The sequence below is a fragment of the Drosophila nasuta genome, chromosome 2R (genome assembly GCF_023558535.2).
Source record: "Drosophila nasuta strain 15112-1781.00 chromosome 2R, ASM2355853v1, whole genome shotgun sequence".
NCBI classification, from domain to species: domain Eukaryota; kingdom Metazoa; phylum Arthropoda; class Insecta; order Diptera; family Drosophilidae; genus Drosophila; species Drosophila nasuta.
In genome coordinates, this window is record NC_083456.1 from 32,050,027 (window position 1) to 32,068,389 (window position 18,363).

At 33.5% G+C, this 18,363-nt stretch overlaps 1 protein-coding gene across 5 annotated transcripts in view; it reads right to left on the reverse strand.

The window, feature by feature from the left end:
• The window catches only part of LOC132787406 (elongation of very long chain fatty acids protein AAEL008004), a 44,744-nt gene extending 27,320 nt beyond the window's left edge, over positions 1–17,424 (reverse strand). The window contains exons 1-2 of one of the 5 annotated variants that reach the window (XM_060794427.1): positions 15,803–15,954; positions 15,522–15,669 (exon numbers count right to left, since the gene is read on the reverse strand). The gene's annotated coding sequence lies outside the window, so the exon portion shown is untranslated. Of the gene's footprint in view, positions 1–15,521; positions 15,955–17,304 lie in introns of those variants that run through there. The other 4 variants (XM_060794426.1, XM_060794419.1, XM_060794422.1 and 1 more) reach the window with 4 other exon arrangements.
• Positions 17,425–18,363: the final 939 nt, after the last annotated feature.

An 18,363-nucleotide genomic window follows, 5' to 3' on the forward strand; every position in this document is an offset into this window, starting at 1 on the left:
TATGTTTGGTATATCGATATAGTACCGCATTCAAAATATACCATAGACGACACAATATACCAGATTGTCGGCCAAAGTAACTAAGACCCCTAGTAAGTTGGCGTTTTTGCCCATACAAAAGTATTTCTTTAATAACTTCGACAAATTTGTATCTGATCGTAACCAATTATTCAGGAATCATAACTACTATAGTTATTATTATATATACCAAAATTCGCAACTCTAGCATTAAAATTAAGCTTGTTATTCGATTTTTTTTGATTTGCGGGGGCGGAAGGGGGCGTGGCCCAAATTTGAAACAAACTTGATCTGCGTGCCAACATAACAAAAGCTGTCGAAAAAAATTATAGCTCTATCTCTTATAGTCTCTGAGATCTAGGTGTTCATACGGATAGACGGACAGCCACACAGTCGGACAGACGGACATGGCTAGATCGTCTCGGCTGTTGATGCTGATCAAGAATATATATACTTTATAGGGTCGAGGATGCCTCCTTCTACCTGTTACATACATTTCCTATCGGCACAAAGATATAATACCCTTCTACCCTATGGGTAGCGGGTATAAAAATCTTCAGTTCGAAGTCGAGTCAACTCTCGATACTCGATACTCGGCATTCTGCGCATGCGCCACGGCCAGGCCAAGTAATTGAGTCAAGGGCGGGCGCCGTTTTGGCAGCGTGTTGACAATAAAAAACATTACACAGCCGACACGTAGTACGCACACACAAATAAAACTATTCGTTCCCTGGCAAAATTTTACATTTGTGTACAACGAACGCGTACACCCAGCGCCCCAAAAAGTGGGCGTGCCAGAGGCCAACAATTGACTTTGTTTTCGCCTAAAGTCAATAACTAAGAAACACCAGCAACAACAACAACAACAAAAACGACAACAACAACAATGAAATCGAAGACAAAACACAAATTAAAAAGTATGTCAAAATCGAACAATGAAATTTGTATGTAAATGCAGACAAAGTGATTTTCAAATGTTTGCCAAATGTTGTAATCAATGCCATTGTTAATAATATTATTTATGCGTTTCGTTTGCTTAGTTATAGCTCAACATATTCTTAAACTAAACTCTTTCGATGTGACTTCAGTAAATGTAGCTTAACAAAATTATGATTAAATTTACTGTCAAATAATATATTACTAAAAGTAAATTTAATTAATGGTTCTTCGTTTCTTTAAATATTAAAACTTTTATTAAATGTTCACTTGTTTAATTTTATATGCTGTATTAAAAGTATCATTCATTTAAGCTAGTATATTCAATATACTAATTGAACTAAGCTCTTTCAATCTGATCCCAGCAATTGCATCGGGTGATTTTCTAAACGACTTTACGATTCAATTCCAAATCAATGCTATACAAATTTACTGTCCAATAATATGTTACTTTAAGTAAATCTAATTAATGTTTCTTCAATTCTTGAAATATTAAATATTAATTACTTAATTTCGAACTGTTTTATTTTGAATAATGTATTAAAAGATTCTTTCATTTAAGTTGGTTCAATATTTCAAAAAGACAAACAACAAAAGACAAATCTTATTACAAAAATGGTATCAAAAAGGCCGCAATAATCAGAGTATCACTTTTGAATGGAACAATGTTAAATATAGAACACGAATTTAAAAATATGAAGCTGTTTTACTATGGTGGGATGGAAATTTTTCAATGGAGGTGTTATTTATTTTAAACTTGTATGAATAAGAAAAGATTTGATTTCTTTACCTAATTAACATATTTATATTACTTATTTATTTTAAACTTGCATAAAAAGGAAAAAATATGATTTCTTTACATAACTAACATATTTTCCAAATACGAAAAGCAATGAATACTGAATATTTAGTATTAAAAACATTTGTCTAATCCCAACAAAATTGTGATTACTTCGATTCAATTATTTCTTGCTAGGAGAAAGGAAAAGTGCTTTTAAAGTGTAACTCTAATTTCCGAATAGTTTAGAATTACGACATTTTGGTATCTCGCTGGTAATCTGAGTAATTAGCTTGATTAGAATGAAAGTTGCAGAGTGTTAACTCACAGGTGAATCGAATATATAACAAAGCTAGCTTGCAATGCGTTAGATAATCGCAGATCGTTGCAATGAATTAAGACTGCACTCAGATTGAATCGTAATCCGCTTGAAAGCGCCGCTAGAAAGCGATTGCGATTGTTTGAGATTCGTTTCAGGTGAGCCTGAGAGCAGCGAGTGATCTTCATAATTAGATTAAAAGTGCATAGACAATGGAGCTTAGACACACACTTAGAAAGCACATTTAAAGACTGCGCTTAATGAGCTTGCAAGCACTTAGAAAGCTGTTTGGCTGTTGACTTTATAAAATGTTAGCACATCAAGATGATCATCATCGCATCGCATCGCTGTGTTCATCATTTATTTCTTTGGCAGTGGAAATACGAGTATCTGATGAAATGAATAGCGCTAAGGCTCTCTCATTATCTTCGTCTGATTGCTGGGGAGTGCAACAGCAGCAGCAACTTCGACTGGCAGTTAACTGTTTTATGTTGTCGTAGTTGGAGTCGGATTCGGAGTCGGGGAACTGGGATTTTGTGGCCCCCATAATGACATACGACTATAAATTGAATTATGTATGCAACACAGCTGTAAACAAAGCCAAAAAAAAAACCAGAGACAAACTATTTAAATTGAAGTCGATGCCTGCTTTTGTGCTTTGCTTTGGCTTTGATCTGTTTTTGTGGCATGGGCATGGGCAGGGGCAATTGCAATTGCACAATGGTCGAAGCCGAAGCCGAAGACTAAAGACTGAAGACCAACGATAACTAAAAAATACAAATAAAAAATAAAAATAAAGAAAAAGACAAAGACACCTTTCAAATTGAAGGCTCAGCCAACGCTTGGGCTAATGTGTGGTAATGATAATGATTAAGCTTGGCAAACACACAACAAATAAATCGTCACCACGTCTAGCTTGAGGGTTTTTTCCTTTTTATACCCGGTAACTCATGGGGTGGAAGGGTATTACAACTGTGTGCATACTGTCAAGAATATGTTACTTGATCAGCGTTAACAGGAGATGCAAAGAATAGTATACACATATACCGAATATAGTTTTCGGTATATTCTAGTATTTTTGGTATATTTATTTGGTATAAGTTAAGAATAATACGGTAACGCATTGTGGCTACAGTCAGAAGTATATTTATTGATTGCGTCAACAGCGGACAAAATACTAAAATATACTGAAGGCTATAGTTGGTATATTGATATACTAGAGTATATAGTATAAATAAACCGAAATCTATATTATCATCGAAAACAATATATAATGGTATTATTTTTAATAATATACTCAAAATACTAACAAAATACCAAAGGCTATATTTGGTATATTGATATATCAAATACAGCATTTGGTACTATATATAATACGGTATCGATATACGAAAAGTATACCATTTGTATTTAGTATTTAGTATTTTCGGTATATTAATTTGGTATACCAAAAGCTATATTTGGTATATAGATAATAATGTATCGATATACGAAAAGTATACCATTTGTATTTAGTATTTAGTATTTTCGGTATATTAATTTGGTATACCAAAAGCTATATTTGGTTTATTAATATATCAAATATAGCATTTGGTACTATACATAATAATAATGTATCAATATACGAAAAGTACACCTTTTGGTATATTCCAGTATTTTCGGTATATTAATTTGGTATAATATAACAACAATAATGTAACGTATTTTGTCTACCAATTACAACAAATGTATCCTTTGGTATGTTCCCGAATTTTTCAAAGTTAAATTTGGTATATTTGAAGGATAATAATAAAACCTAAATTGTCAACAGGCGATATGCGTATTTTGGCACTTTTGTGGTATATTAATTAAGTATATTTTAATAAAAATACCATAATACTCTAATTGAAAATGGTTAGCAGGTATTTCACAGTCGAGCTCACTCAACTGCAGCTTGCATACTTTTTTTTTTCTTTGCTTTAGACATTGGCTAAGACACAAGCTGAAAGCTTTCTCATTGCTTCTCATTAATGGCCCTGAGAAGCCGCATAAACAACTGAGGTTTGCTTCGTCTACGTCCGTCAGACCGTCCGACAGAGCGACAGTTGAGACATCAAATATTTGTCAAGCGATCCATCTCGGAAACGAGTTCTAAGCTCTCGTGAAATTTGGCCAACAAAATGTGCTGCTCGGTGTTCAGTTGTTGAGCTGCCTAATGATAATGAGAAACACAATGAGCGCAAGTACTAACTGGCTTAAATATCAAATACACACTTGCCTGCCCTCCCTCCCCTCCGCTCCTCTCCTCTCCCCGCACTCCTCTCTCCATTCAGCACATCCCCAAATACGTTCGAGATACTCGCTCGTTGTAGTTATGCGAGTGACACGCCCAAAAATGGGCCAGCTGTTTGCCCAATTGGCGGACATCAACTGCAAACATCTAAAGTTGCGTCGCACACACTACAACCAACACATACACACACACTCATACACACACCAACACACTCTATACACTGTGGATATAAAATGCGCTCAAGCGTTACGATTTCGCAATTGGCAAGCAAATAAAATCGCATACGATATCAAAAAAAATTCTCAGCGCACAGAGCAAAGCAACAACAAATAGTAGCAACAGCAACCAACAAAAAACAGTAGCAACAACATCAACATCAACAGCAACAGTTCCGCCAACGGTTCGGCTACTTAATCTTGTGCTCAGTGTCGCTGCATTGCGAGCGAATTAACAGCACATAACATTTTCGTTTATTAAATGGACTGCAAAAGATTTACTAAACACTTTTGGTGACCTTAGCAAAGATCACAAACGTAGTAAAAGTATCTGTGAGATACTAAAGTATCTGTGCTTTAGAAGCCACATCAAATTAGTAGCTGGAAAAGAGGCAATGAACTAAATGAAACTAAGTATGAAACATAATTTCATGGCTATATAAGAAAAGATTAAGCTGAATGCTCAAAGCGTCAATTGAGTTACCTATTTAGTTACAATTATGATAATCTAAATTTATAGCTTAAATATATATGTCTTTAGATTCTTATTCTAACTATTCTGATACCCAATGAGTTTAATTGAATGATAGATTGCGAGAAATTCAATAAATCGATTCGCAATAAAAGATACATTTCCCTTTGCACTTGGCATTAAATGCAGCACATTATGTAGCTCCAATAATTCAGATACTAAATAAACTGTGTAGAATGATAGACTCCAAAAATATAATAAATCTGTTCACAATCAGCTACATCGTTCATATTTGCACTTAATATTAAATGCAACATGTAAGCTTAGCACATTATCTATTTCTAATTATTCTGATACCCAATATAATAAATCTGTTGACAATAAACTAAACTCTTTGCACTTAAATGCAACATGTAAACCTCTCACATTATCTAGCTCTGATAACTGCCAAGAGCAGTTCATTATAATAAATCTGTTCAATGATAAGCTGACAACAAAAACATAGAACACACTCTATATTAATCTTTGTAAATTTAACCATAAATCCAATGTAATCACTTCAACTATCCAACTAATCCATAAACATGAATTATGTTCAACAAGTGATGAGAACTTTCTGATATATTCAATCCATTAATCAACTATATATTTCCTCAGAGAAATAATCCAATTTTCACACAGCTAAATCTCTAATGAAAACACTTTTAAAGAACTTCTGTTTGCAATCAGGCAAAAAAAAATAAACTACGAATCTCTAAGCTGCCAAATAACAAACCTTTAGTCAATGAAATTAACTTTTTTTTTGAGGGAACACTTTCAATAGAAGAATATTATCGAAGAACAATATCGAAACAATACTAAAATATACCGAATGCTATATTTGGTATATCGATATACTATATTTCTCTTAGTTAATTTAACCATAAATCCATTGCAATTGTTTAAAGTATCTAACTAATCGATTAACTTGAATTATGCTCAACAAGTGATGAGAACATTCTGATATATTCAATCCATTAATCAGTTATATATTTCCTCAAAGTAATAATCTAATTTTCACACAGATAAATCTCTAATGAAAACACTTTAAATTAACTTCTGTTTGCAATCAGGCATTCTTCCAAAAAAAAAATAAACTACGAATCTCCGAGCTGCCAAATAACAAACCTTTAGTCAATGAACTTTAGTTCAACCTTTTTTTGTGTGTGATGATGTGTGTGGGAAGCACATTTAAAATTTTAGTGTGTTCTGTGGCACACCTCTCTGTGAATTTCATTGAAATTGCTTATTAATATTTTGATTTTTCATTGTTGTAGTCGTTGTCGTTAGTTTGGCGGAAAGTTAATGCCTCGTTTTGGGCCGCACAAGGCGCAATTTTTAGATTATTTACCTGAACACAAGCACAAGCAAATAGATAAACAAAAACAACAAGCGAGTACTTTGTCCGTCCAGCTAAAAAACACTTGAATCCCAGCGATATATAGATAGATAGATACATATTTGCACACTGTAGTGGACCTTCATCTCGACTTTTTGCTCAGCTGCTGCCGAACTTTGCATTAAAAAAGGCCAACCGGAAAAACAGGCAAAGGGAAGGGAGAAGGAAGAGAATGTTACATGAGAATTATGAAGTGAATGCAATCAATATCACATTCGAATAACTAATTAGACAGACTTATTGATTAGCTTTCATAATTATTTAAATTATATAGGAATTGAGCAGCTTAAGGTGAGATAATTATAGGAAATTCTTGCTATTAAATTTGAAACGTGCATAACAAATTCTTAAACACTTTGAACTTGAGAGGGAGGAAGAAAAAGTAGTAAAAATTTAATATTGATTCTGATTGCGATTATCTAATGTGTGCAGTAAAAATGCTAATTAGTTAAATCAAAAGATAAAGTAATCTAAAGGTTCCTATAATCAAAGTCAAACTTAATGAATACTTAATATACAATATAGAATCGTAAATTACATAAATAAAGACAAGTTAAGGTAATAATTCAACGCCTTCAATATTTCCTCAAATAAATACCTTCAATTAAAGTCATTTTGATTTTAGAAGTTTTATTTATGGATTAAATATGCTAATTATCTAAATAAGAAGACCTTAAATTTGATTAAAGGGAAATAAAATTCTGTAAAGTCTAGTCGATGTAATCATTTAGTAATGCCTTCAACATTTCCTCAAATAAAAGAACTTTATAATTTTTTAAGAATTTGACTTTGATTTCAAAATATACCAAACTAAAATACAGCAAATATACTAAAGGTTATATTATGTGTATTGATACAGTACTTTAAAAATATACCAAATTGAAATACAGAAAATATACTAAAGGTTGATACAGCACTTTGATTTAAAAATATACCAAATTGCCACACATATAATATACTAAAATATACCAAAGGTTATATTTTTAGTATATTGATATAGTACTTTGATTTAAAAATATGCCAAATTGTCACACAGATAGTATACTAAATTATAATAAAGGTAATATTTGGTATATTGACATAGTACTTTGATTTAAAAATATACCAAATTGTCACATAGATAATATACTACAATATACTAAAGGTTATATTTGGTATATTGATACAATACTTCGATTTAAAAATATACCAAATTGAAATACCGAAAATATACTAAAATATACTAAAGGTCATATTTGGTATATTGATATAGTATTTTTATTTAAAAGCACACTAAATTTAAATACCACATATATACTAAAATATACTAAAAGTTATATTTAGTACATTGATATAGTACTGCATTCAAAGGAGACAAATAAAAATGCAAGTTTTATAAATAAAAATAGAGATAATCTTCAGTTTAGCAAATTAAAGGAATAACTACAATGAAGTCAAGGCAAATCATTGTCTGCTCTCGACATTTCCTTATAAAGAGTCTTCAGCTAAAGCACTTTTGTGTAAAATAAATGCGAGATTTAATGCAACATTCAATCATCTGTAGAAGTTGAAGCGAGGTAAGCTAACCTTCCATGGCAGGCAGCGAAAATAAAAGAAGAGCAGCGTCTGCAGCTTCTGCAGAGACAGACAGTGAAAAGCGAAGGTCTTGTGGCATGTTGTGGCTAATTAAAATTGTTAACTGGCAGGCTTATGTTAAGGCCATGGCAGAGGCAAAAGCAGACGGCAGACAGCATCCCTTGACCAAGGCAACCGTCGTGGCTAATAAGTCACTAATCTCTGTGCAAAGTCTGTCACAAAAACACAGACCAAACAGACAACGGAGAAGAGACAAGAGACCATCGTCATGCGAGTAAAACAGCAAATTACGATTTAATATAATGCGAGTACTTACTCGTACTTTTGTGTCCAATATATGCGGCTAAAACAAAACCCATAAACCACAAAGGCTGAGACAGTTTCAAAGGCAAAGGCAACATCCAAATGACAATGTCAAGTGAATATATCTGTGAGTGTATGTGAATGTATGTGGACTATTCATTGTTGTTACTTTTGTTGCTTTTTGACAACTTCATCAACGTCTCTCTCTACAGCTTCAACCTCAAACATTTGCCCAATTTCAATGTCATCACAACAACAACAACGAAAAAAATGAGAAGTTTTCATTTGTTATTCTGCTGCTTCTTCATTGCTGATTTGTTTATAGCAAGTTCAATGTAGGCGGCATATTAACAAAGTATTCATTAAAACCAACTAAAAATACTTTAACTAACTACGCATATTCTATTTCAATTTATGACAGCAAACTGCTTTATACAATTGCCTTTTTGTTTATGCGAATTTGAATAAAACTTTTTGCTTCAGAATGGCAAAAGTTTAAAAGTTGTTTTAAACACTTCCGATTTCTGTATTTAACACCTATTTTAGTCACATTTTAACATTACTTTAAATAAGTATTTTAAATTTATATAATTTATTTGCTTAGTAAAGAAAATACAACTTAAAATTGCTTAAGAAAAATTTGAAATCTAACAACATAAAATATGCGACATCTAAATTCTGAATGAATAAGAAATAAATAAGCGTCAGATATATGATCAAAAAGAACTATAAGTAAATAATAATAAATCCCATTCTAATTTCTTTAAAATGAAAATATAATCCAATACAATCATAAATAAGTTATCTATTAAGTTATCTATTAAATACAATTTAAAATTGTTACAGAAATGAAATCTAGAAACATACAAAATGCGACATCTAAATAAATAAATAAGCGTCAGATAAATAATTAAAAATAACTATAATTGAAAAATAAATCCCATTCTAATTTCTTTAAAATGAAAGTTCAATCCAACACAATCATAAATAAGTTATCTATTAATAAATACATTTAGTTCTAGGGAAAGCAAAGTTTTGTGACCTGCAAATAAAGTTGACAGCATGTTGACAAAACATTTAGCAAATTGCGCTTTAAATTTACAGTTGTCAGTTGTCAGTTAATTCTTTCGTATTTAACCAATTACAAAGGGAAACACAAGATCATTATCATAGTTAGACAACAATCTTTTTGCCTGTAAAAGTCACAAATGTGACGACCTTTCATTAACGTCTTTCGGTTCTTACGGAAGCCACAACAAATATTTAATTGACTACATTAAATGTAAAAAAAAAGAAGAATTCTGTAAAAATTCGAAATGTGTTTCGAGTAATGTTATTTGTTTATCGCATTAAACTGAGACAGAGACAGAGAAAGAGAAAAGAGACTGAGAATGAGACTTTTGTATTTAGCTAATTAATTCATTGCAAATTGTTTGCTTGCCTTTGTCGCTTGAGGGAGAGAAGCAAACGGAAATAATTAACACTCAAGATGCACTTGCAAAAAATCACAAAATCTCGAAATCTCAAAAGTGAAGTTCAAGCTGCATAAGCTGCGCTTTTTGGGTTAGACAAATCGAAGAAACGAGCAACAAATTGAACAAATGACTTTTGATCATGACAAGTCAGTTAATTGAATTGAGTTTTGAGTAAACAAAAAACACGAACTTTCCAAATTATCATTTAAATACAAAACAAATTAGGGAAGAGTTCAAAATATAAAGCATAAATTACAATTCTAATTCTTATTTGAATATAATATTAGCTTATTTACTAAATAATCAACTAAAAATAAAATAGAAAACTTGTATAATCCGCAATGCTCAAATTTGGTTCAAGTTGTTCTTTGAACTCTCCAAAAATTTTGTGAACTTTGCAATCTTTAAAGCTAATGAACTTCTAAAAATAACAAATAATTAATAATTTGATTACCTCACTTTAAAATATATTAGAAGTTTAGTGAGTTTCCCACGCATTCTTTTTTAATTTTTAATACATCTACATATTTAATGAAAGCGAAAAGATTTCAAACGAATTTCGCAATGCTCCCTTTTTGGATCGTGTGACAAATTAGTTTAGGAAACATGTTATTCTTTAAATTTCTAAAGCAAATGAAACTCATCTTCAGACAATACCAAAAAAAGTAAAGTAAGGTACTTTACTACAAAATATTTTAAAAGGTTGCAGACACTGAAACAAGTTTATAAATTGTAGAGTCGCAATTTGAAGCTGCTTAGCTTAATTGGTGACAATCTGATTATCATCAGCCACTTATTGTAATTATAATTCCAAAAAAAGTTAATACACCAAATAATGAAGGAATTAAGCGCCAAATATTTGTGGGCAAAAGATTTCGTTGCAAGTGATGAGCAAAGGTTAAAATGATAAATTACACACGGTTAATATCAAATGTACAGTTTGAATATGCGAAACAGAAATTAAATATTAAATATGAAAGAATATTCACATCTATCTGTTATTGTTAGTTCAATCTTATTGCCTCAATCATTATTGAAGAAAGTTAGTTGTGGCTAAGGAAAGGAAATTTAAGAATACAAAATGAATTGCTTAAATCGATATTCAATGTAAACGAAAATGACTTTAAATAAAATGTATCAAACTTATTAAAAAAAAATTGGTACATCTTTTCAATAAAAAGTGAATTTGAAGAATACAAAATAAGGTGTTAAATTGATCGAACCTTGATATAAACCAAAATTGCAATATTTAAGTTAATAAAAGTAAATTTTAAGAATACAAAATAAAGTTGCAAATGGCTTAAAATGAAAAATGAATGTAAATCACATAAAATCAAATGTGCCAAATTTATTGAAAATTTAAGTACTACAAGTTCAAAGTAAGAATTTTAAGAATTCAAAACAAAGTTGCTTAATTCAAAATAAAAACCACTTATGTAAATAAAAAGCTCTTAAATCGGGAAGCAATCGACTGCAAATAATTGTCACGCATTTTCGCATAAAGTATCTGATTTATCAACAATAAACTATTTGAGTACGCATAAATATGAAATAAAGTACATTCAAGCAGGTGAATGCAAGTGCGTATTTGTCATATTCAAGTAAATAAAAGTGAAGGCAAAGTGTGAGGAAGAGAAGGGAGGAGAAGGCAGACAAGTTAATAGCCCGAGTAGCTGAACCGCATGTTTTCCTTAATTAGCTGAACCGCGTTGGTTGTTAAACTAGGCTTGAACTTTGGCTAAAAAAAAACCGTTAAGCGTGTCAGAGGTTAGCCAATTAATTAGCCATGCATGCTGACCAACTGACTGAGTTTCGTGGCTTACACTGCGTATACTTTATACTCTCTGGCATTTATAGTGTTGTCTGATTATGTTGAAATCAATTTGTTGCATTTTTCGCATTGCTTTTGTTCGACTCGACTCGAGTTAAGCGCACTAATTACCTCAATTAACAGTTAATATCTAAACATGACTCCATTCGCAGTATCTTTCAATCGTGTTTCCCATTTGTTTTGATTTTGTAAATCGCCACAAATGGGCCAACAACTGATCGCTGATCATTTATTGGTTTGGTTTAAAACGGAATTTGGGAATCAGCTGATTTCGATTTGAAACCACAGCTGCGAAGCTCAGCTGTTTATGCAGTCTGAGCAGAGAAGGATAATAATTCTAGAATTACCGGCAATATCTGTCTGTCTGTCAGCTATGTTTTGATTATGCGGCACACGTACAACGCGAGTTGGCAGATAAAACTCTGTTAATTGTTTTCATTAGTCATAACACACAACAAGCGTCGACAATTTGCACATATTTACGCATTGCAAAATCGCAAGTGTCTCGCCTTATTCTCATATATCATCATGACGGAAACAAAGTTCTCTCTTGACTTTTTTCACATTCGGTTTGTAAACAATTTCACAACACAGAACGCAGATCACAGATCAGGCCAAAGTTCGCAAACGAAACTTCTTCACGTAACACGCGTCGTATGCGCAATGTGTAGGCGTAATCTTAACTCTACAGTTTGACATGCACTGCTCACGTGTTATTTCCATTTTCTATTTCTGTTCTCTGTTTACATCGCTTAATTGCTAATTTATGGCATTTAATTTTAATCGGAAAACTTCTCTTCTCACAAATATTCCGCGTAAAGTTTGCACATCAAATTATTATTATAGCCAAATGGAAAATTTAACAGTTTCCAGGTAAATGATTTCACAATAGACCAAAAGTCAAAGTTCTTATTCTAATGAGGCAATCACTTGATTTTTATGCGTCGCACCGCAAAGCACACGTGTCGTATACGCAATCAGGCGGAAAGGGAAACCCATTCTATACAGTTTGACAGTCCTTGACTTTGTCAGACGATTTGCATAAATGAGTCATGGTTATAGTAAGAAGGGGAATTAGTTGTTTAACTATTATCAAGAATTTACGCAACGTGAGACTATTTTTTGTTGAGGGAAAAGTAATGTAAACTTGACAGATTTAAATTTCCTTGACTTTAGTAGAAGGTGCAAAAGTTGCCATAAATCAACAACTTTTTATGGTGACTTAATTTTTCAATAAAATATAATTACTAGCTAGAATTTACACCATTTAATGCTACGTTGTTAAGAGAAAAGTCATGTAAATATTCAGTTTGAAAGACAATATTTGAATCTAATTTTCGGATGGGAATTTTAAGGGAACTGAAAGAGTTGCAATAAATTCAAAACTACTTTTTGATGAGACTACGAATTAAATATAATCATTATAATTAAATAATATTAACCTTTCAGCTTGAAGGAATACTTTTTAATCCAATATTTTTAAAAGGGATTTATTTTAAAGTAAATTTCAATTTGCGAGATAAACTATTAGAATCTTTGAAAAAAAGTAAAATTGATATATCATTGTTTGTAAAGTATTCCATGAATTTGTAAGTTAAACTTAGAATAAAGTAAAAATTAAATATCATTGTAAAGTATTCTATGTATTTTATATATTATATTTAAATATTTTATACTTAAACATGTGAGCTAAACTAAAATAATCTTTTAAATAAAGTAAAAATTAATTGTTTGTATAGTATTCTAAGTATTCGTAGTATAAGTTGAATTTTGTAGGATAAACTAATAAGATCTTTGAAATGAAGTGCTATAAAAATGAATTATCATTGTTTGTAAAGTATTCAAATTATTTTATTTATTATATTATATTTAAACATGTGAGCTAAACTGATAGCATCTTCTTAATATAGTAAAAATTAATTATTTGTATAGTATTCTAAGTATTCTCAGTATAAGTTGGATTTGTAGGATAAATTAATAAGATCTTTGAAGTAAAGTACTATAAAAATGAATTATCATTGTTTGTAGAGTATTCCAAGTATTTTTATATTTAAACAAATGTGTATCAAAACATCTCGTGCTCTTTTGCAATCTTTCTATCTTTCTTTTTCTCTTCTTCCCTCTCTTTCTTGCTCTCTCTCTCTCTCTCTCTCTCTCTTTCTCTTTGCGTGGAGCTTCTTCTGCTGGGCTTTTTATGAATGCCCAAAATCACAGTTGGCTGTCAATGTCAGCTCGTTGTTGTGTTTACAAATTAGCATGCCGCAGACCAGGCAAAAAGACTTTGCCCCGTGCCGCCCCCGGCCCCCCTCCAGGTCAATGTTAAAGGCGGATCCTGTTCTAGACAAACGTGCGTTTGAATTATTTATAGAGAGTGAGTGAGTAAATGTGTGTGTAAATGCGAGTGTGGTGGAGTCCACACTTCCATTTGTCTGCTCTCGAAGCAATTTTTATGTTTGGGGAATTTTGCGCTGAGCACATTGACCGCAGTGTGATCGGAGAGCGCGATCTTTAGATCAGTCAGAATGGAAGAAGAAGAATAAGAAGCAGAAGGGTAAGTCTGTAAATTTCATGCTAAATGTGAACTACGTGAGTGGAATTCCAAGTAAAGAGCAAAGAGCACGCGGAATAATGTAATGTAATGTCTTTGAAAGCGAAATCCCGAGCGATTCAATAACTCATTCAATTGGCAGGCCACAAAATAAAGGGGGAATTTCTGAAGGAACCGGTTGATGCATTCCCATTATCATTACCTAGGCATTAACAAGTTCAATCAGAAGAAAAAACATCCTCTCAATAAGCAACACAATACGGAAGTGAACATCAAACTATTTATAAATATTGTATATCAGATTGATATGGCAACGAGAAGAAGAAGAAGAAGCTGGGAGTCATCCCGATCTTGCACTAGGCGAGGGAGGGGAGTCATAAAACATTCTTGCCTCACCAGACGCAAAATAAACGCTTGAAAGTTGTTTCCAAAAGTTGTTTTAAATTGGCAACACAACAGGGCCAAGTTAACCGACTCGGCTATAACAACAAAGGCGTTGCCTCTCTCATCAGCCGGACATAATGTGACAACGCAGGCAGGTAAAACGAAGCGATGCGATGCGATGCGATGCTCCCGGACAACAAGAAGAGTCAAGTCCAAGGTTGAGCATGGACTGGGGTTAAATTTTCTGTGATCTGTGATCGTGCGGGGATTTCGTGCAGCTTGTAAATGGCACTGCATAACGAGCAATCAGTTAACACAAATCTGCTAATTATAGTGCTGCTGACTCAAGATTTACTGCACTGCTAAATATGTAAGAAGAAGAACAACAGCATAACAAGAACCATGGCTGGAGAGTCGCTGGAACTTTGCACTGCCAAATATGTAAGAAGAAGAACAACAGCATAACATGAGAATTGCTAGAACTTTGAACTACGTCTCCAGCCCTGCAAGCGCCCTCTATGTAAACAAAAGTCAGCTGATCATCGATGGCAGCACCTCAAGCGAATTAGACGAAAAAGGGAGAGTGAAGAGAGAGCGAGATGGCAACCAGTGCCATAAATCATAAATTACACATTAGTAATTAGTTGCCTGATAGCGAATATATATTAATTAGCCAATTATAGCGAGTATTATATTATTTATTGGGTCAAGTGTGCAATCGCAAGAAATGTGCATCATAATTTTCGTTGTTTTTGTATTTGCAATTGCCAGTTTCTTTTTTTTTTCTGGTTTGCTGGTGCCGCTGCTTCTACTTCTAGTCTGCGCTTTGTTTATTATTTGAGGTATTTCGTTATTGGGGCAGTGTTGCCAGCTTGTTGGACAAAGCGCAAAGCAGAAACAACAACACAACAGTTGCAAAAGAAGTAATAGCACAAAACGTATGTGAAGAAAACTTACCAACAATTTTGCTGCCCGCTGCTCGCTTCTTGCTGCTGTAGCTATTGCAGTTGCACTTGTTGTTGTGTAGCTGTCGCTGTTGCACTCGTTGCTGTGTTGTTGTTGTAGTGGTTGTTGTGCTCCTGCTTGCAATCAATTGAAACTGGAACTGAAAACCGCAAAAAACCACAACACACAAATATAACGCTAACGCACGGCCAAAAGACTAACTAAGTATGTATTTAAGTGTGTCTGTATGGTATGTGAGTGTGTTTGTGTGTGAGTGTCTAGCTCATACGTACATATTTCACAAGAACTTTGTAAAAATCGAAAAAATTTTCGCAATTGCCTAATGAGCAACGAACGCGAGCGGGAGACAGAAAAGCAAGAAACTGACTAACTGACTGACTGACGTAGACGCGTTTAAGCTTAACTTCTGAATGAAACTGAGCTCAAACTGTGCGGTGCGCCTGTTAAACGCGCAATGTGCGACGACGCGACAGCCATCAGCAGCAGCGACGACAGCAGCGCGACGCCTTGCGTCGGCCGTTGACGTTGACGCGAGCAGCGCGCGCGCAAAAAAAAGCTGTGCGGGTGAGCAGGCGCAGAACCAAAGGCGAACTTCAAAAGCTTCTTCTGACTGACAGCTGGCAAGCAAGCTCGCCCCAGACTGCATCGCAAAACTTTTTCATGTAATTGTCCTCCCCTTCTCTCTCTCACTCACTCCATCTCGTTTGAGTGCAGCCACTTAAGCAAACCGACTAATTGCTCCGACAGAGGGCGCGCTCCTGTTCTCGGCAACAGATTGAAGTTCAAGTGAACATTTGTTGTACACTACGTAGTAGTTTGTGTATATTTAGTCAAGTCAATTGGGCGCATGCGGCATGCAGCTTGCAACGTTGTAGCCGGCAAAGCCACTTGGCGAGTGAACCCCATGATTATCTAATTAACTTCAAGTGACACTCTCAGTGCAACACAACAACAAGTCATGCAAACAATAGCTGACGCGCGCTGCACTTCACCAAGGTCAAGGGGACGAGGTGCTAAATATTTGCCAGCAGCTAACACACCAACACAACAACAGCAGACGGCGGTCAAGCAGTCCACAGAGCGTCTGGTCGACTAACGCCATCAGGCGGCTGGCAGATGCAACTTTGTTTGCCAATAATTAGTTGTTGAGGTAATCGTTAATTTTTTCGTTAATGTTAAGCCAACAATAAAATGCGCAGTCGTATTCGCATTCGTATTATTGTTGTTAACTTTTACTTAATTGCAGCTCCTTTACTTTTGGCCAGCCAAGCGGCAAACAGCCTTCGCTTAATGCATTTATTTAATATATCTAAATCTATTAACTCGACTCCTGAGTGCAACGTGCACTGTGTTGTTGTCTTTGGGCTTCCCCTGTTCGTCAACACCCCCCTGGCCCACCCGCAAAACGGGGGCAAGGGCCGTGTGAAAACGTAAACGACTATAAACAAAAATTTGCCCACTTCCGTTTTTATTGACTTGGTATTGGCGTGTTAACTGCCTTGTTTGCAAACGTTGCTTGTCTATTGACCGCGAGTCAACCTCATTGACAATTTGCCCCCGCGGGGCATATCCAAAAATACAATTTACATTGTCCGGACTCCGGAGTGCAATTGATTGATTTGAATGCGATTCAAGTCGAGAGTGCGAATTCATCGCTTATTATTATTTGCTTTTACAAATTATTGACAATAGCATTAACAATGTACAAAGAACATGTTTGAAGGGTGCTCGAATGTTAATTAATTAAATGATTATGAAAATGAACTTTACTTACTTCATTATCTGCATTATGACCGCCTACTATTTGGTTTGGATTTTCATCATTTGAAACTGCGTTGCACACTAGATTTGATCACTTGTTGATAATACTAATAACTTAACTATAAACGGTGTTTCTTGTTTTTTTTTTTTTTTTTGGGGGGTGTATGAAAATTAATTAATATTAATTTTATTTGAATCATAATTCAAAGCCAAGTTGTTGCCTGTCAAAAGCTTCCCTTGCATGCATAATTCATTCTTTTAACGCCACTGCCTAAAAGTATGCAATGGAATTTTGTTTGTACCTAAAAGTATGCAGGGAAATTTTAATATCGGGGAAATTTTTAAAAGCGCGCGTTCAAATGATTTGCGAGCGTCGAGGCGAACTTTAGTTGAATAAACTGACGTTTTCATTGCCTTTTGATCACATTCAAGCTTAATTCAATATTTTTTTTATTTCATTCTCAAAGCCAACAACAATAATACAAAATTATTAAAGCTTTCGCTTAGAGAATTTGTATATAATTAAAGCTTGTTATATCCATTCTATCGAAATTATAAATGAAAACAATTAAAAAACAGTAGCCGAAATAATTTGCATAAATATCATTATTAATTAGCACAGACTAATTAAGAGATACAAATATCTAATTAAGCAAGTAATTCCTTATTTGGTTGAAACTTCAGCAGATGCTTATATTGCAAATTATTTAACCAATAAATTGCAATTAATACTTGTTTTAATGACTCCTAAAATTGTCATTTCCATAAAAAGTCGTCTTGTTTGTTGTTTTCATAATATTTCTTTAATATAAATTAATAAGCTTTTTCTTACTCATGTTTGTTTTGAACTTGTCAGCTTAAACCACAACTTAACAAAGAAACCAATGCACAGATTAACAGACAGTAGTACAATTAACTCTTAAATCCTTTTTCTCATTTCACATAAAAATTATTCAACATTTACGAACCCAAAATACATTAAAAAAAAAAAAAATACATACATACGATAGATAGATAAGTAGATAACAAATAAAAAAAGAAAACTACGCACAAAAGCCACACCGTGTGAACG